The 19,216-nt window shown below is 54.4% G+C and overlaps 1 protein-coding gene across 2 annotated transcripts in view; it reads left to right on the top strand.

The window, feature by feature from the left end:
- Positions 1 to 19,216, top strand: part of KAZN (kazrin, periplakin interacting protein) — a 451,377-nt gene that overhangs the window by 280,900 nt on the left and 151,261 nt on the right. The window contains exon 1 of one of the 2 annotated variants that reach the window (XM_087446770.1): positions 10,468 to 10,809. The exons of the other annotated variant lie outside the window; for it this stretch is intronic. The gene's annotated coding sequence lies outside the window, so the exon portion shown is untranslated. Of the gene's footprint in view, positions 1 to 10,467; positions 10,810 to 19,216 lie in introns of those variants that run through there. 2 annotated transcript variants of the gene reach the window in all.

Below are 19,216 nucleotides of genomic sequence, written 5' to 3'. Positions count from 1 at the left end.
ATGCTCTCTGCTCCTGGGACTTGAATGAGCATTTCCGCTTGGCAGTGCAGAGCTCCAACCAGCTTGCCCAGTGCCCGGCGGGCATCCTTGTCCTCAGACTGAACTGGGCAGGGACAAGCTGGTTCCACCTTGCAGCTCAGGCATCCTGCTTTTCAGAGCAGGGAGTCTGAGCCGTTCCTGATGGGCTCTTTTCTCTGTACAATTAGGTTACCGGTGCTGGAGGCTACATCAAGGGTGGAGCCTGCCCTCCCGTCCCTGGGAGGGGTCAGACTGTTGGCTGACTGTGCTGATGGCAAAGCTCTGGGTCAGTGAGACCATCCCCCTACCAAGAGGCACTCGTGGCCACAGGACGGCTCAGGTGGGCAAGCCCACACCTGTCTGCAGTCCGGAGGACAGCTTCCCAGCCGGCCCTGCAGCTATGAGGAGACTTCCTTAGGCTGATAGGAGTGGAGGGGTCTGGGAGGTCTTTTTATCAGGCCTCCTAATTGTATAGATGGGGAAACTGAGGCCCAGGAGGGAAAAGGGTCTGCCCAAGGTCACCAGCCAACAGAACAAACACCCGCATCTCATGACTCCCTGTCCAGTGCTCCTTCTGATCTAACACATCGGGATCTCCCTGGAGTGGGCACTGGTGAGATGGACGAGAGAGACAGACAGACAGACAGATCCCAGACAAGCACTGATTTTGCCTATCACTAATTGTGGCCTCAGACCAGTGGTCGTGAACTCCATGCCTGGAGCACCCAGGGGGTCCCTTATGTGAGTGACGGAGCCGGGGGTAGGACAGAAGGGAGCAGCGGGGATGACAGGGGGTGGGGGATAGGGGGCGCCCTATTACCATGTGAGATGGAATGGGGGTTCACTATTACCAGACCTCCTGATTTTTCCAAAATAAAGCTAAATATCTGAATTCTTTGGTATCAATTGTCCTAATTTAAAAGTGTTGGCGACTAGTTTTTAAAATGTTTTTTAATAGAGTGCTAGGAAAAAAAACACACTCCCAGACTACAGTTGGCTCTAGGGCCACCAGCTTGCAAACCTCGGTTCCCTTCTCTTACCCTCAGTTTACTCTGCTCTAAAATGGATATGCTAACAGCATCCCTCTCTCATAGGGCAGTTGAGGGATTACATGAGATGATGTCACCAGAGGGCCTATCGTACGGCAGGGCCCACAGTAAATGGTAGCTATTGTTATTTATTAAGATATGGGACACTTAGGTGAAATGGGAAGGGGCTGGAATGATGGAAGGGGCTTGTTAAGCTTAGCTGCAGGCAGCTGGGACAGGATCTTTCCACTGATCCACGATTCAAGTGTGTGTCTGCTGTGTGCCTGGCACCGCGGCATCTATCAATTTAAGACCCCATCCTTGCCCTGAATTTACAGGAGAGGTGAGATTTGGCCCACCCAGCAGCTTGTGGGGTTGTCCTTCACCCCACGAGTCCCTGAGAATCCCTCCACTGGGGCCCGATCTGGGAGAAACATTCCACTGTCAAAGGTCACGTCTTTAAAAACAAAAAGAATGCAGCTTCTTTCACATTTAGCAAAACACATCTTTGCTCGTTTGTTTTAATGAGAAACTTCAGGGGGAAGATACCAGTCCTTCGTACGTATCCGTTCGACGAATCGGCCTCCTGAACCCAGGTCCAAAGATGTTCAAAGGACAATTCTAGAAAAAGAAGAATTTAGAACAAATTCTAATTAGTCCCATTGGGAACAGGGGCCATTGCCAATTTCTGCTCTGAGAACCAGGAGACCAGGGCCTAAGGTTACTTCCTCATGTCCAGGGTGCAGAACGTTCTGTCTTCCTCCCTGTGCTCGGCCCACACTGGGGCAGCTGGGGCAAAGTCAGGCCCGATCCGGACTTTGCTGGGGACACCTGCAGCCACGGAACCCCCTCATTTGCTTGTGTGGTGGTGACGGGGACCGCGCATGCTCTGCGTTCAGAGTTGGAGAAGCCGGGAGTCGCTCTGGCTGACATGCCCGAGTTCTGGTGGGCGGGCAGGTAAAGCCCGTAATTACGGGAAAGCAGCCACGGGCATGTGCAGACAGGCCTCCCGGAGCCCAGGCAGGTGGCCTCCTGAAAAGGGAGGGCCCCAGAGATTGGAGTCTGGGCGCAGAAAGCCATCAGGGTGGGGGAGGGGTGGTTATGTAACTATGACGCCACGGCTGCTGAGAAAGCGACCTTGCTGTGCTCGGCTGCCTCGTTCCTCCCCGCTCAGAAGGGCATGAAGACCTAGCAACCCTTCCTTTGGGCACGGCAGTGGCTCTCAACTTTGTCGGCACCAGGGTCACATGGAAGGTTGTTAAAACACAGACTGTCAGGCCCCACCCCCTGAGCTTCTGACTCAGGAGGTCGGGGGTGCGGCAGAGAATGTGCATTTCTCATAAGTGCTCAGGGGTGCTACTGATGCAGCTGGCCCAGGGGCCGCACTTTGAGAACCACTGCTCTAGGGCTTAGTGAAGTCCGTCTGCCTGGGCCCCTGATTTGCTGTGTGCCCCTGGGCAAGCCTCTGAGCCTCTCTGGACTTCTGTTTTTCTCAGGAGAAGCCAGCTTTGTCTTTGAACAACTAAACCCCACCTCGGTGTGGAGATGCCTGATTGCTATTTGCAGGTAGCTCAGAGATCTTCACATGAAAGGCCTAGGCCTTTGCACGGGGTTCTTACCCCATGGTTTCAACTTGCTTGTAGCCACTGTGAGAGCTGGGCACTTTAAGCCTTAAAGAGACAGGCCAGGCCAGCATCTCTGGGCTTCGGCGCTCACCCTGCATGCAAGAATCTTGAAGCGGTTCACTAGCCTGATCTTTGGGATCATTTGTTGCCTTGGGGAGGTGGGTGGCAGAGGCTCATCACAGTCCCAATGATAAGGCATCTATGGCACAGAGCATTATAAACCAAGTCATCTACCTGCTAGCAATTCTTTCTCATCTTAGCATCCAAGTGCACTGTGAGCTTCCCACACGCCGGGGTCCTGCTGCCTCTCTCCACGGTGTCTGGGACAGGAGTGGACTCACGGCAGACGCCGAGTGCAGACTGACCAGATGAAATAAACAAGGAAATGAACAAACGATTCCTTTACTGAACCAGCCTGGCTGGCTGTCCCTCGCAGTCCCGGGCTTTCCCACCTCTGGGCTCCGTTGTTCCTCACACCACATTCTTGGGGAGATAGGCAAGTGCTCTTATCCTTGTTTCACAGGTGGGGAAACTGAGGCCCCAGGAAGGCAGCCTGACTTGCCTAACTTTACTAGTAAGTCAAGGGCGGTTGTAGAAAGAGAAGTGTCGAATTCCATGCCGCGGACCCTCACAGCAGCCTCTCCCGAGTCCAATCAGTCTTATTTCCCATCTCCCTGTGAGGGCCATTCTGCAGGGAATGTAGTGGAGACAAAGTTGCAGAGGAATCCAGGCCCTTCCCGGTGCCAGGCTGGGTGGGGAGGGGTAGGGCCAGCAGGGAGGAGCCGCGGAGCACTGGGAGTACAGTTTCTCCTCCGCAGAAACTGCCCCAGGCCCTCGTGGCGTCACGTGTGGCAGGCGAGACTGCACAGGGATTTACCTCTGGAGCCCAGTACGGTGCCTGGCACACGGGTGGTGCACAGTCAGTACTTGTTGAGTCAACGAATGAATAAATGAAGAAGACTTGGTTGAGTACTGAGTCTAAACTCACCAGCTGTGTGATCTTAGACAAATCCTTTCACCTCTCTAAGCCTCGGTTTCTTCAACTGTAAAATCAGAATAATAATAATTGTTATAATAATAAATAATAATGGCATAATAATTAAGAGAACAGGCTCTAGAGCCAGAACTGCCTGCATCTGAATTCTGGCTCCACCGTATACTACTGTGTGATCTCAGACAACCTACTGAACCTCTCTGTTCTGTGGTTTCCTCATTGATAAGTGAGGATAATGACAGTCCTTACACAGTGTTGTGGGGATTAAAATGAGCTAGTATGTGTGAAGTGCTCTATCGAATATTACTGATAACCCTTAACAGTGATGAGTCTATCTCTGTGCATTGGTAAATTAACGATAACACTGAAGTAACAAGTGCCTAGCATAGTGCCTGGCACAAAGGTGGAAGTGGCCAGTGAACAGTGACCGCTATTCTTATCTTGGGCACTCACTGGCCCACAGCCCTCTGTGTCTTTTGAATCACACATAGGCAGTGTAGACACAGGGTCTGAAAATTGCGGTGGTGGCCATAAGGGTCCCATCCCCAGAAGCCACCAACCCAGAGTTAAAGGGCCCCAGTTGGGGAAGGTGAAGTACCACCAGTGGCCACCGGGGGCAGCAGAGGCCCCATCCCGCACAGCTGCCCAGTGCCCCGCTGAGGGTTCCCTGAGTCCTCTCTTCAGGGGGTAATAGAGGACGGTTGACTATTCCACCCTGCCCACAGGCAGGCACGTCCCCAGACAACACCCCTCACGTCTGAGGGTTAGATCCCCAAAGCTGCATTGACCAGCCACATCATCTTGGATAGGTCCCTTTGTCTCCCTAAACCTCAGTTTTCTCCTCTGGGACATGGGGACAGTGTGGTTTGGAGGGTTGAGGGAGCTAGAAAGGACAGCACTTGGGGCGAGGTGAGTGCTCAATCAGTGACACCTGTTGCCAAGGTAGCCTTGTGGTCATCAGCATGGACTCTGCAGCCAGACTACATAAGCTTGGTGTAGTCTCACTGGCTGTGTGCCTTTGGGTAAGTGACTTGACTTCTCTGTGTCTGTTTCCTCATCTGTAAAATGGGGATGATAATAATAGTACCTCTCGGGGTTGTTGGGAGGATTAAATGAATGCGTAAAGTTCTTAGAACAGTGCCTGGCACGTATAGGAAGGGCTGTGTAAAAGTTTGCCAGTATTATTATTATAAGTCATAGTATTTTTGATGTTATTGTTCTTATTCTGAATGAGCTGCAACATTTTAACTTCCTGCAGAAACCTCCCTGCTTGGCATGAAGGATAAGGAAGGACTTTTTCCTTTTGTTGCAGTTGAGAATCTAACTTGGGAGCCAAGACAGTCCTACAGGCAGGGCACGGAGGCCAGCTGCACTCTGGGAAACGCTCTAATGCCCAGCTCTGCCCGAGGACTGGGCTAAGCCTCTGCCTCCAGGCAGGTCATTTGGAAGCCCCCAGAAGGGATCGGGATCTTTACCAGGTCATTGGGGGCCCCAGGAAGATTGTCGCAGGGTGCCAGTGAGCCTGTGACAGGCCCACAAAAGTCTCCAGCCAGGAAGACCTCACCAGGACAGACGGCAGGATGCACCTCGGGTACAATCCTCGTCCCCCAAGAGCAGAGGTCTAAGTGGGTCTGGAGGAAAATCCCAGCCTAATCCTCCTGCTGCACCTGTGCCCCAGAGTCCTACTGGGAAGGCCGAGGGAAGATCAGCACTGTCCCGGCTGGCGGCCTCGGCCACAAAGGCATCCCAGTGCCTGCCAAAGGACTTCCAAGTCCCTTTGGAGTCCCTGAAATGGACTGAAGGCTGCAGATCTCAGTGGAGATAGCAGGCAGTGCTTGCCTGGCTTAGAAGCAATGGGCATGTCACTCCAGCCTCCTCCAGCAGTGTCCCTCGAGCCCAGTTGTTGAGGGTTTACCCTGTGCCAGGCACCTCTCAGAGCTCTGCCTGTGCCTCTTGTCACTGAAACCTCCCCCACAACCCTACTAGGTAGAAGCCCTGATCCTCTCCATTTTACAGGTGAGGAACCTGAGGCTTCCGGGGTGAAATCGTTTGTCCAAGATCATACACTAGAGTGTCAGAGCCAAGACTTGAGACCTGGTCCCTCTGCCTCCAGAGCATGTGTCCCCAGCCTCCAGGGGTGGGAAGCCTCCAAGATGGCCCTCCGTGGCCCCTGCCCCCTGGTATTCACACCTTCTTGTAATCCCTCCCGTCCACTGTGGGTGGGACCTAGTGACTCACTTCTAATGAATGGAACAGGAAAAAGGTGATGGATGCCATTTCCAAGATTAGGTTACACAGAGACAGTGGCTTCCGTCTCGTGTCTCGTGCACACCCTCTCTTGTGCTTTCTCGGAGCCCTCTGGGGGAGGCACGCTGCCATTTAGTGAGTAGATACATGGCTCTATGACGAGGAACTGAGGGCGGCCTCTGGCCAACAGCCAAGGACGGGCTGAGGTTTTCAGTCCAAGACCCACGAGGAATTGAATCTTCGCAGAGCCTCATGCATGAGCCTGGGAGTAGGTCCTCCCCAGATAGATCCTTGAGTTGACCATAGCCTCTGAGAGGCCAGAGGCACCCAGCTCAGCCACCCTGGAGTCCTGACCCCCAGAAACTGAGAGAGAATCAACCCTTGTGGTTTTAAGCCACTGAGTTTGCGGTGATTTGTTATGCAGCAATAGGTAACTAATGCACTCGCTCTCACTCCTAGCAACACACACACAACATACCCCCACAACGACCATGAGAAGGATAAAATGACCGACTCAGCCATAGTGGACAGAGCTGGAAAGCCCTCCTCACGTCCGCTAACCCAGCCTTTCATTTTCTTTGGCCAGTGATGCCTGGACAGAGAGGCCCTTTTCCATGGTCACACACAAGCTGGGGGCCCCGGCATTGCCACTGAGGCCTCCAGACTCCTGGGAAGTGTGGCCAGGAGCTCAGGGGGGTGTTACTGGCAGACCTGTGCAGATTCCGAGGAATGCAGAGTTGCTACCTTGTCTTAGCTCCAGGTGTGTGGAGAAGGTTGGAGAATGTTGGCTGGAAGATCTCAGTAAAACCTCTTCTTCACCTACTGAAAACACAGCCAAGAAAAAAAAAATACCTGAAAAATTCCAGTGGGCTCAAATATTCAACTTCAAGCAGATCTCAAACATAGTGGGGTCCTTGAGTACAATGTTTCTGGGCTTTGTTCCTGAAGTCAAATATATCTTGTCCTTCTCTCCTGTGATCTAAAGGAAGTTCCCTGGGAATGAGGGGGCGCTGTGAATGAGAACTGCTCTGGCTTCTTGCATCCCTCCTTTGTGTTTTCTTTGGTGGCGCCCTGTCGGCCTGAGGTCAGGGTCAGGGGGACACTATCTGGCCTCAGAGCTCAGAACCAGAGCATCTTCCCCTCCCCCTGCCCGGACTGTCCATTTTCCCCTGGGAATTCCCACTATGCCTCTGCACCTTAATGAGCTGTCCAGAGAATGGATGGGAACAGTCCCTACCGCCTTTCCCCATCCCAAATCCTCCCTTCCTGCTGCCTTGCAGAGGCTGGACACGACGTGCCATAGAGAAGGACAGAATGAGCCAACTCCCAGGCCCTGCGGTCTCCAACATCAGTTCCCAGCATCCCCCAGGGAGCCTGGGAAGATCTTCTGGGAGTAGGACCAGCTACATAATTTGCGGATCCCAATGCAAAATGAACGTGCGAGGCCCCTAGTTCAAAAATAATTAAGAATTTCAAGGTGACAATAGCAGAGCATTAACCCAAGTGCAGGGCCCTTCTGAGCATGCGCCCTCTGCAGCTGCACAACTTGTGCACTCAGAAGCTGGCCCTGTATTGGAGTCCCCAATAAAACCCACCCTGAGTTATCCTGGCTGGTCTGCCCAAGTTGCTGAGGGCACTTGGGTTGTCACTTCCTGGCTCCTGGATCTCCGGTTGCAGAACTGAGCAGCAATATCTCCTGGGCCCAGAATTCCTCATAATCAGATACATACCTGAAGGAAGAAATGCCTCCGACCTAAGGCAGATGGTTTTCTGGAAGGCTGCAGGCCGCTGCTGCCGCCAGAGGCTTGCCTGCTCGCAGAGCTCGAGCAGGGAGACTGAGAGGCTGAAGCTGCCTGGGGAAGCCCTGGGCAGTCTGAGAATCCCCAGAAAGAGAGGGAAGGTGGGCCCAACAGCCGTGTGAAGTCCTGGTCCTGAGTGTGGGGAACACACCTGAACACACACACACACAAACACAGACACACGCAGCCAGGCCAATCTTTGCTGAGTAAGGCGAGCAGCAGAAATTCCCCCAGGCTGTGGGCTTGAGAACAGCTTGGATTATTGAAATGTAAGTAGAAAGCTTGTGCAGGCTTCTGAGAGGTTGGGGACCAAGGAGAGCAGCAGTGAAATGAACACGGGTGGCCAATGGGCTAGATAGAAACTTCTAGACATGTTTCCTTTGTTCTTTCTCCTCTCCCTCTCCCTCATCCCTCTCCTCTTTCTTCTTCTTAAATTTTAAAGAGTTGCCAACATGTCAAACTTAGATTTTACATAAAGATCCACATTGCTAGTAGCTCTAAAAAAAAATTAGAACCTCTGGTAACACAAGAGCCACATTCTTGGATGACAACAATCTATGGCCTCCTCTCCAGGGGCTGGTGGCCTCTTGTTTGCCGCAGTCCCCACCACTCCCTAAAATCTCCCTGACACCGAATGCAAGTGACGAGTGCTACATATTCACGCCTGTGCGGCTGTCTTCTTGTCATGCAGTTAAGAGGAAAGTGAACGGCTGTATCACAAGTGAGAAAACGGAAGATCGACCAAGAGTTCCATGTACTTCAAGAAATATGGGAAAGAGCATGTTTCTTTGTGGAAGTGAAGAGCCTTCCTAGTGTTTAATATGCAAAGAGTGTCTAGGGCAAAAGAATACAACCACAGTGCCCTTATAAAACAAACCACAGCCATCTCTGTGCAGCCCACCTCACTGGTTCATGTCCCTGGCTGGGCCCCTGAGGGCAGCTGAGACAGAGACTCCTGGACCAGATGTCCCCAGAATGCAAGGACATTCCCAGCTTCTCCACACACCAGGGCTCAGAGCCATCTTCCTGTTGTTCTGTTCTGCCTGCTGTCCCAGCAAAGGCAGAGGAACTGGGGGATCCCAACACCTGCTCTCACTTGGTGTGGGGTCAGTGTCCCTCCCCCAGAATGCTGTGGCTGTTTAACCCTGTGGGCAGTTTTCCTTCCCAGCTGGGAGCACCAGCAGCCCTCAGCCCTCCCCTGGGCAGCCAGGGTTCCAGTTAGACAGGGGAAGGGAGTCTGAGGCAGCCCTGGGGAACTCCACAGCTGGGCCAGTTTCCCAGTCATTGGGAGGGTGAGGAAGATGTGGGGGGTGGAAGCAGGAAGGCGGTGATGGATGGTGGCCAGGCCACAGTGGTGGCTGAGAGGCCGGGTGCCTGGCCCATGGACAGGAAAGTGATGCATGAAAGATTTTAGAAACTTGGTGGGGGGAGTAATTTGGTTTCCACAGCTTGTTGGAGAGCCATATGCCAGTGACCTAGAAATTCCCAGAGCTCAGGCCTGAGCCAGTGGGAGCCATAGGTTACTAAGCTAGGCCTGGGAAGGGTGGGGTGCATGCTGCCTGGAAGGGGAGGCTGGGGACGCTACCGAGAGTGTGTGACTCCTCACCTGGGCATGTAGCCTTGGCTCCCCTGTGTCTACAATAGGGGGGAAACCGGACCCGCTTCCTGGGGCTTCAGGGGGATAATTGGTCCTTCCAAAGAGCATCATAATCCCCAGATCAAAGGGGGCTCAGAGCTGCAAACTCACTTTACAGCCAGTGAGTACTGCCAGCCAGCCACTGGGGCACCCACAGGGGGCAGGTTCAGATTTGCAGACCCTCCAAGGTATCACCTCCTACAGGGCTTGGCTGCCCCCCTCCCCCTCCCCCTCCCGAGGTCCAGGCCCTGGCCTCCCTGGGCGTCACCTCACCTGCCACATGGCTGCCTTAGAGAGGAGTTCACGAGCAGCCCTGATGATGGAGGAGGTGGGAGTTCCTGTTACCCCATTTTATAGATGGGGAAACTGAGGCTTGAGGAAGTGAGGTGCAGACACAGGGCCCCTCACGAGATCACAGCCTCCTCCTGGATAGGGACCATGTCAGTTTTGCCTCCCCCCTCTCCGGCACAGCAACCGCGCTCAGTATTATAAAGAATGCCGGTCACAGAGTACAGGTGAGGGCAGGTGAAGCCCCAGGGCGCACCGCCTTTTCCCTGCCCGCTCTGTCTGCCCCCTCTCGGCCAGTTGCTGGGACTTCAGCTCTTCAGCGAGGCTGTCGCGAGGGTGTCAGAAGAGTGGAGAGACATGCAAACTGGGGTGCCAGGCAGCCGGCCCCTTGATGCACTCGCTTGGGCTTTCAAAGACCTGGCTCAGTCCTGTCACTTCCGACCCCGGTGACACTGGCCATCGCTCTGACCCTCAGTTTCTCCAGGAATGACCATGTTGGGGACGCGCCGAGTGGCCGGCGGCCGGGCGCACGAGGGGGCGCCGCGGCGCTCCCCGAGGCTTTCGGGCGAGTCCGGGCGCCGCGGCGGGCCGGGGCGGGGGCGGGGGCGGGGGCCGGGGGCGGGGGCGGGGCCGGAGCCGGGGGGGGGGCCGGAGCCGGGGGCGGGGCCGGGGGCGGGGCCGGGGGCGGGGCGGGGCGGCCCTCGCCAGTCCGGAAGGCGCGGTAGGCGGAGCCGCGGAGTGAGAGTCGTTCCCACGTGAGAGGCTCGGCGGCCGAGTTCCTCGCGTGCGGCGCCCGCGGACGGCCCGGCGCTCGGCCGGACGGACAGCCCTGGTCGCGCGCGGGCGGCCGGGCGGGCGGCGGGGCGGCGCTCGGCTGCGCCCCGATGCGGCGGCGGCCCCGGGGCTGTGAGCGGGCGCCCGCCGTCGGAGCCCCCGCGCCGCCGCGGGCAGCGCCCCCGGCACCGGCATGCGGGCGGCCGACGCGGGCACCTGGGAGCGCGTCCGCCAGCTCGCGGCGCAGGGCGAGCCGGCGCCTTCCTGCGGGGCGGGGGCCGGGCCGACGCGCCCCCGGGGCCCGCAGCCTGCGAGCCGGGCGTGGACGCGCCGGGGCCCGGGGATCGGCCCCGCGCCGGGGCGCCCTCGGTTCGAGCGGATGGCGATCGCGGGCAGCCGGGTAGGTGCGCGCGGGCGGCGGGGCCGCAGGCCCGGGGAGCCGCCGGGGCCGGGCGCGCGGGGGCGCTCCGGGCCGGGATCGGGACGCCGCCGGTGGCAAAGTTCTGGCCGCGCGCGGAGCCCCGAGCGCGGGGCGGGGTGCAGGGGAGACGCGCGGGTCGCGGAGTTAGTTCTTCGGGTGGGGCTGGGGTCTCCGGGCTCCGCGGCTTTCCGGCCCCAGCCCCTGGGGGCTGCAGGGGGAGGTCGAGGCCACGCCTGCCGGAGCCCTGCCACCCCGGGGCGCCTGGAGACCCAGCTCGCAGCCGTCCCCGCGCCTGTTTCGGGAAGCGTGGGAAAGGGACCAGCCCTGCGCGAAGTTGGGGCGGCCCCCTGTGACCGCACCTGTAACCCACCTGGCGGCCCCATAAAGGGCCGAGGAGAGCGCTGCTTTCCCGCCGGCCCTCTGAGGGGAAAGTGATGACTCGCGTTTGCCAGGAGCGGGGAGACTTCTGCACTTGAACGACTAATGCAGAAAGAAATTGCCGCGGTGGAGACACAGATGCAATGGTCTAATGTGTATCATAGCCTAATCCCACCCAAGTGGAGATCAGCGTTTTAGTGTTAAAATGTTCCGAGCGGATGCGCCCACTCCATTCTGTTCTGGTCTCGGCTGGTCCCCCCCCACGCCCCCTCCCGCCCAAGTTAGGTTGTGAAACCGCAGAAACCCCTGGATCTTGTGTCTAGGGTGGGAAGAAATTTAGATGGAAGACGAGGGCTTCCGAGAAGGGTCTGTCATCATCGGTTTGAAGTTTGAATACTTTTTCTAGGAAAAATGGGGCGGGGGAGGGCACAACACGATTATTCATTATTTCCTGAATACCTATTGTGTTGCTGTAATTTACATGCAGTGTCCTCTTAAAATCTTATCACAACCGTGGGTGTGAGGCTGTGTCATCTCCATGAAGATGAGGACAGATAAGGCTGGAGAGTAAGCGATTTGCCCAAGGTCCCACAGCCCTAAGGCCATACTTTTGGAATTTCCAATTTTGTCTATGGGTTGGCCCCAGAATGCTCCTCCCAGGCAGCAAGCTTACCAGCCGGAAAACACCAGGCTTATTTACCTAATAATTATTTCTTTCCTATGAGAAAAAGCCAGCAGCAAGGCCTCCTAATTCCAGCTTGCCCGTGTTGGTCTCCCCAGGAGACGGAATCCTGAAGTTGTAGTTCTGGCCTTAGGAGCTGAGACTGCCAACCAGCTGGCTCTGATTAGCTGAGCTGCCGTTGGTTTCCTGGAGCAACTGAGGTCTTGGGTTACCAAGGGTCTAGAAAAGGGACGCTGAGCCCTGGAAGGAGCTCAAGTCCCTGATCTTTGGCTTTGGGGCTGGGCCTGCTGGAGACAGTCCCACCCCCTCCCCAGCTGCACAGACTGAGTCCCAGACAGCTTGGTGTAAAGCTTGGTGCTTGGTGCAAATGGGAGAGCTTGGCATGTTGCTTGATCTTTCTGAGACTCGGTTTACCCATCTGTGAAGTGGAGATAATAATAATGTCAGCTAACGTTTGGATCATTCAAAAGCTGGTGTCTGCATAGCACCTTGCCTAGTTCACAGTCGGTGCTTAATGAATGTTAGTCGTTGGCTTCACTTGCTGGGGCACCTGTCAGTGCCCATTGACTCAGTTTCCCACTAGGATGTGATGCTATCTGCTCCATCTCCACCCTCCTGCACTGTGTCAAGATGGCATTTGTCTTGTCTGTAAAATACTTCGGTGATCCAGGCTGCCTGTTGTTCCCGTGGAGGTTGATATTATGTAAACATGTAGAAGATGGTTGAGTGGAGATATATCTGTTTACTTTGTGTCTATATAGACTCCATTTGTGTGTTCATAATAACAATATCCTAATGACATGCTGTCGCTAAGGAGCGCCTATCTCTGAGGTCTGGGGGTGGTGGTTATTCTGGCGGCCCTCGTGATGTGTCCATTGTGTGTGCATGGGAGATCTCCTTTCCCGCTTTACAGATGACATCACTGGCGTGAAATAGGATCAAGCCAGCAGCTAAACCAGAACATTTGAGTTCTCTTTACCCCACCACCCTTCACCCTCTTCTGGTCTCCGGCTCTTAAAGACCAACTGTAGTTTCTGAGAACTTCCATGGTCGCCAGGCATCGTGGACAGCCTGTCGTGGACATGGTTCCTCAGACCATTGGCTGTTACAGGGGAGGGGTTTTCCTCTGGGAGGCAAATGGGAACTCTTCTGGCTGAGAACCACAAGCTGACAGTACTGCTGAAATAAACATTTTAGCCAGGCTGTGAGGTGACTCGCCCCAGGATCTCAGGTCTTTGGTCCCCAGCTGAACGTGACGCTCAGTTTAAGGAGCTGAAAGAGGTGCCCTTTTGGATGACAGAGTCTGAGGATTGGCACTTTCAGAGGTGTGGGGACAGGGAGAGGGGATGCTTGCTTGGCGGGATGGAGGCCTGGACACCTTGACATTGCTCGTGTGACAGGCCCTGTGCTGGTGACAGCTCTGGCCTCCAGAGCGGGGCCTCTTCCAGGGGAGGTCACACTTCTTTGCACACGGACTAGGGACCAGAGCAGGCGACGCAGAAAGTAGACACTTGCTCCCTCTGCACCTGGTTCTGCCCCAAATCTGTTTGACCTTGAGATACTCTGAAACTCAGTTTCCCTGTTGGTGCCGTGGGAATAACTCCGTCTGAGGGGGTATCATTCCAGAGCCCCCGCAGAGTGAGCCAGGTGCTGCTCGCTGAGGGTTCTCAGGCTGAGAACGTGAATTATTCCTTCTTTGGCTGTCCGTTCAGTCAGTCACATTTCTCGAGCATCTAGTCCTGCCAGGCACTGTTGTAGTGCCAGGGAGAGAGCAGCACAGGAGACAACCACAGCCCTTGTTTCTATGGAGCTTCTCTTCTGTGGGAGGAGACTTCCAGTCTGCAAATAGGGACAGGATGTGTCGGGATGGCAATTGCTCTGCAGAAAAATAATGCCAGGTGAGGGGCGAGCGTGATGGGAGTGGATGCTATTTGGTATTAGGTAGGGTGGGCAGAGAGAGAGAGTCAGTGCCCTCCAGAATGGAGCGAGGTGCATGGGTGCCAAGTCCCTAGGAGGGACGCAAGGAGGGTGTTGCCGATCAGTTAAAGGAACCACATCATTTTTTAAAAGTTGTTGGTAAATTATTATGTTTGTCGACTGGACACTTTATCTGTCCGCATCTGAAGCCTGCCCAGGCTTCCAGGCCCAGTGTGGTGCTAACCAAATGGGCTGCGTTGCCTTAATCAGTCCTCTAGCAACCCAGGGGGATGGTGCAATTGCTAATCCCATCCACAGATGGGGACACTGGTGCCCAGAAAAGTTTAGTAACTTGCTCAAGATCACACAGCTCGAGGGAATCACAGCCAGGACTTGATTCCAGATTGTAGACCTCCGAGCAGTGTGGAAAGACCTTGTATGGATCTTAGGAAAGTAGACCCACATTAAGTTCCAGGTCCGTTTTTTCTTTAAATCTTTATCTTAAGAAAAAAAAATCTGTCCTCTCCTTCACATTCCTCGTTTTAAGCAACTTAAGCGTTTGCTTATCTCTGTGCCTTTAGCAGTTTAAGCAGTAGGTCGGCTTGTGTTATCCCTCCTGTAAAGGATTTCTGCCAGGTTGGGGGTGACATGAAATCTCCACGTTGGAATTGGGATTGCTCTTAGAAAGCCACCCACTAGGACCACCAGGGCTTCGTGTGAGCTTCCTTGGCTAACAGGGTGGGACAGAGACAACTGGGGCTTGGCTGTCCCTGAAGACAGGAGTGAAAGTCACTGCTCTTGAAAAAAAATTCAGATTGGTTTCCCAAAGGACATCCCCTGTGGCCCAGCACCCACCACCTTGTGTGACTGTTCAGCGAGATGGACTGACCTTTCCTTCTGAACCTCCAGAGTGGGTACAAGGCATCAGCTTTGGAATCAAACACACCCTGGTTTGAATTTGCCAGCTCTGCTGCTTACTGGCTATGTGTCCCCAAGCAAGTTATTGAGCGTCCTGAGACTCAGTTTGCCCATCTATAAAATGGCATCGTATTACCCACCTCAAGGTTGTTAGACAGGAATCTGTGTGGTTAGCATCCTTCATACCCATGGGGCCTCATGCTACCTGTGCCATAAGGGGCAGGGGAATTCCCATTTATCCAGAGTCCAAAGAACTTGTATGAGAGTGTGTGCGTGTGTGTGTGTGTGTAAAATTTTTTAAATTTTTGAAGTTTGAAATATTGAGATTTGATGAGACAGGTGAGTCTGAAGGACTGCTAGTTGCTTATTTGCCCTTCTCAGTGGTCAGGAAATTTGCATAATAGTCATTACGCACTGTTTATGCTCTTTGTAATATTCCAGTTGAGTTAACTGGACGATTTGCTAGGACCCTCCAGCATTCTGCAGAAAGAAGAATTTACTCAACCCTTTTAATCATCTCAAGAGCCACTGGGCACGGGGCTCACAGAAAATAGCAAACGGGATCCCAGAGTTAGCCCCTCTCTCACCCATAATGTGGCCACTTGACAAAAGTGGAAAATCAGGTGCATTGCTGCATACACAGATTTGGGCCCCAGCAGATAAGCACACCCAACACATCGTTAAAGCTAGCCGAACAATCGCCGTGGGGATCTCGTGTTTGCTGTGAGTCCCTGAGGACTGTAAACACCCCAGAGAGGATGGCAAGCAGTGGTTGCACGGTGTGCGTGTGCCTGGGTGTGTAGTCATTTTTTATGAATTTGCTCTCCGTAAATGCATTTCGTGGTGAGCGTGTCAGATGAGTGCCGGTCTGGGAAGGGAAAGGTCAGGATTGCCTCCTCTTCGCAAGGACCACCCGCTCTATGCCCTTGCAGCAGCCACTATGAAGGTGGGGACTTCAGGCTCGCTCTTGTCTGCTGTTTGGATGCCTTCAAGAGAGGCCCGTTAGAAGACGCTGCTGGTGGCAGTTCCTCTGAGCCCTCGCCAGCAGGTGCGGCAGCAACCCCAAATTTGGAAGAAATTAACATCCAGAGAGGTGTGACACGTAGATGTGTCCCACCTGGAGTCCTAGCCCCGAACTCGGTGACACTAAGCCTGGGCTAAGGAGAAGGGGAGCTGGTGGGTTCGGTGTTGGCGCCCCCCGTGTGAGTCCTCTGTCCATGTGCTGGGCTTTGGGGACCACTTTGGCGAACATCCACCCCCTGGTGGCTGACCCAGCGGCCTCGTGTTTTGTTGCTGCTTGGATTTGGAGGCTGGCTCAGGCTCCCGACTAGCTTGGGCTGTAACTTTATCAGCGGCACTGAGTGTGTTCAGGACCTTTTAGTTGTACAGAAGCTTCAGAAGGCTCTCCCTCGGGCCCTGGAGAGAAGTAAAAACAACAGCTGCCGGTGCCTGTGTGCTTGGTTCCCTCACCTCGAAGCTCAGGCTCGCCCGTGCACTCCTAACTTTGACGTGCTGTGCGCCCAGGCAGGGAAGAATATGTATTTCCGTTGGGTAAGGTCCTATTCATGATGAAGAGTCATTTAGGGGCCGGAAACGGTTAAGTGCACACATTCCGCTGCTGGCAGCCCGAGGTTCCCCGGTTCGGATCCCGGGGTGCACCGACGCACCACTTGGCAAGCCACGCTGTGGCGGCGTCCCATATAAAGTGGAGGAAGATGGGCATGGATGTTAGCCCAGGGCCAGTCTTCCTCAGCAAAAAAAAAAAAAAAAGAGGAGGATTGGCAGATGTTAGCTCAGGGCCAATATTCCCCACAAAAAAAAAAAAAAAGTCATATACTGGGGGCTGAGCAGGAGCCACACGTTCCTGTTACCTTCCCCCGCCCCTGGAAGACACATGTATTCTCCCTGTCTTACAGAGATGCTGTTGAGGCTTACAGAGGTGACACAGGTTGTAGTAAGTGGCTGTTCCAGGCCTCCATGCCACCTGCCCCAGGACTAGGGCTTCTCCCCTGTGGTTTCCTTCATCAGCTGACGATTCCCTGAGGGCTGCCAGCACACTGGGCAGAGGCTGCGATGCCGGGAGTCTCAGGGTATTCTAATCTGGCATCTTCAGCACGCTGGCTTCCAATCAGCCAGAGGCAGTGGGGAGGGGGTGCCTCTGGGGCCTAGGTTGCTCCCTTGGCTCCTGGAGACTCTACCCTGCCCCTCTGTCCCAGCCAGCTGGCCCCTGACGGGAGGTCCGACCCTGGCTGTTTGGGAACCTAGAACGCAGAGTCCCGAGAGGGACACCTAGGCAGGGATGGGGTCAATTCACTCTCTCTACAGAGTGAGGAAATAGGCCCAGAGCGAGGAAGCGTCCATACTCCAAGACGTCCTGTAGGGTGGTTTCCAGGGTCAGTGTGAAAACTTACAAAGGCGCATGGGTGTCTTGGCAACACTGGGGTTTTCCCTCTTTACCCTCTGCCCTAACTCCCTCTGACCCATTAAAGGGGGTCTCAGACTTTGGGGATCCCAGTGGTCTGAGGTGCTTGCCAGCATGCAGATTCTCAGGCTCCCCTTCTCCATTCTGATTCTGGAGGTCTGGGGAGGGGCCCGGGAATCTGTATTTTTATCAAGTGCCCTGGGTGATTTTTGATATAGAGGTTCCATGGACCATACTTTGAGAACCTCTGCCATTTGCCTTTCTGGGACTGGGTTAATTTTGGAGTAAGAAACTAGGGGGGCCGTGTACTCTGGGTTACCCGCTGCATCCTGACATACTCCTTAGCAGTATCCTTCTCGCTCCCATGGGTGTCCCAAAGTGGACAGTAGGTACTGGACATCCCACTGTTTCCTTTTCTAATCCAGTCTCCCCCACCACGCCAGCACACATGCTCTCAGAACCCCTTAGGAGGCATATGCATTTCTATCTTGTGCTCTCGTAAGACTGCGGTGGTGAGAAAGTGGACAGAGTATGGCTTTGTCTTTATTCAGACGCCTGGCTCCGCACCCCAGGCTGCCACTAGCGTTCCCAAGCCTGTCATTCAACCAGTATTCCTTCCTCCTTGAGCTCCTCCGAGGAGCCAGGCACTGGGCTGGGTGCTGAGGAGACAGAGGAGACCCCACTCTTGACCCGTGGTTCATCCAGACTCTTTAGATTGGCACCAACTCCACCGTTGGAGCCTTCTCTTCCGGGCTCCCCACCCCCGTGCCCCACTTGGATCCCTTTTGTTGTTGGCCCGAGTGCCGTCCCGAATGCCGTGCACGTGGCGGACGTGTTTGGTCGAGCTGCTTCTCTGTGCTTCCTCTTGGCATCTCTCACCTGCGTCAGCAGTGCGGTGGAGGCCGAGTGGGAGAATTTCCATCGTGTCGTATCCTGTAGGACTTTCTCAACTCCTTCGGGGTGGGAAGCCAAGGGGCCTGGGTGGTGGGTGGGAAGGCTCTGTCTGTGGCCCTCCCCTGCATGGGAGACCAGCAAAGGGCAGAATCCCACGGTCAATAGGCTCGAATGCAGATTCTAGGACCCACCTCTGAGATTGACTCAGTAGGTCCAGGGGGGAGTTCAGGACCCTGCCCTTTTTTTTTCTGGTAAAATATACATAACATGAAATTAACCATTTTAACCATTTTTAGGTGTACAATTCAGTGGCATTAAATGCATTCACAGTGTTGTGCACCCATCACCACTATCCATTTCCAGAAATTTTTCATCATCCCAAACTGAAACTGTACCCATTAAATTTAACTCTCTGTCCCTACCCCGACCCCTGGTAACCACCATCGTACTTTCTGTCTCTATGCATTTGCCTATTCTAGATACTTCATACAGTATTTGCAGGACCCTGCATTTTTAACGTACCGTCCACCCCTGTCCCTACGTTGATGGTCCTGGGACCACATACAGAGATCCCCTGTCCTCCCTACTTTATTTATCCTCAGTGTTTCTTTTACTTCCTTCCTTTAGAACATGACCACCTCACAGGTGTGCTGGGAAGATTTGGGGAAGAAATAAATTCAGTTATCTTTTTTCTGTGATTAAAACCAGCATATTGTTAGCGCCTCTGCCACTGTGATGTGTTAAACACATCCTTTTTGTGTGGTTGGTGGGTTTGATGTAGCTTTTTTTGAAGAGGAATGGCTCAGACTTTTACTAGTTTGTTTTGCACAGCATACGTGAAGAATAAGCTTAAGAACTACCTGTTGCCTGGGGATCTGCCTTGGACAGAAGGGCAACTGATGCTGAGAAGTGCAGGGAGATAGCATCTCCTTCTGGGTGTGCACCGTCAGGGTCTCGGAGAAGAGTGTAGAGAAGAGTCCCTCAGCCTGGGGTGATGATGGGGGCTCATGCCAGCATCCCGTCTAAGTGCTCAGCTACCCCCATCCTGGCCACCAGGCGCTGCCTCCATCTGTCCTTTCAGGTTAGGGGCTGTGGGGCCGGACCAGTCGGGTCTATGACTTTGCAGTCCAAGACTGTAGCCACCTGCACACCCTGAGTACTCCCTGCTGCCTGTT

Source organism: Ceratotherium simum, chromosome 22 (genome assembly GCF_057802395.1).
Source record: "Ceratotherium simum simum isolate JZ-2026a chromosome 22, ASM5780239v1, whole genome shotgun sequence".
Classification (NCBI taxonomy): Eukaryota; Metazoa; Chordata; class Mammalia; order Perissodactyla; family Rhinocerotidae; genus Ceratotherium; species Ceratotherium simum.
The sequence above is the reverse complement of the archived record's forward strand: the minus strand, read 5'-3'. Positions and strand labels throughout refer to the sequence as shown.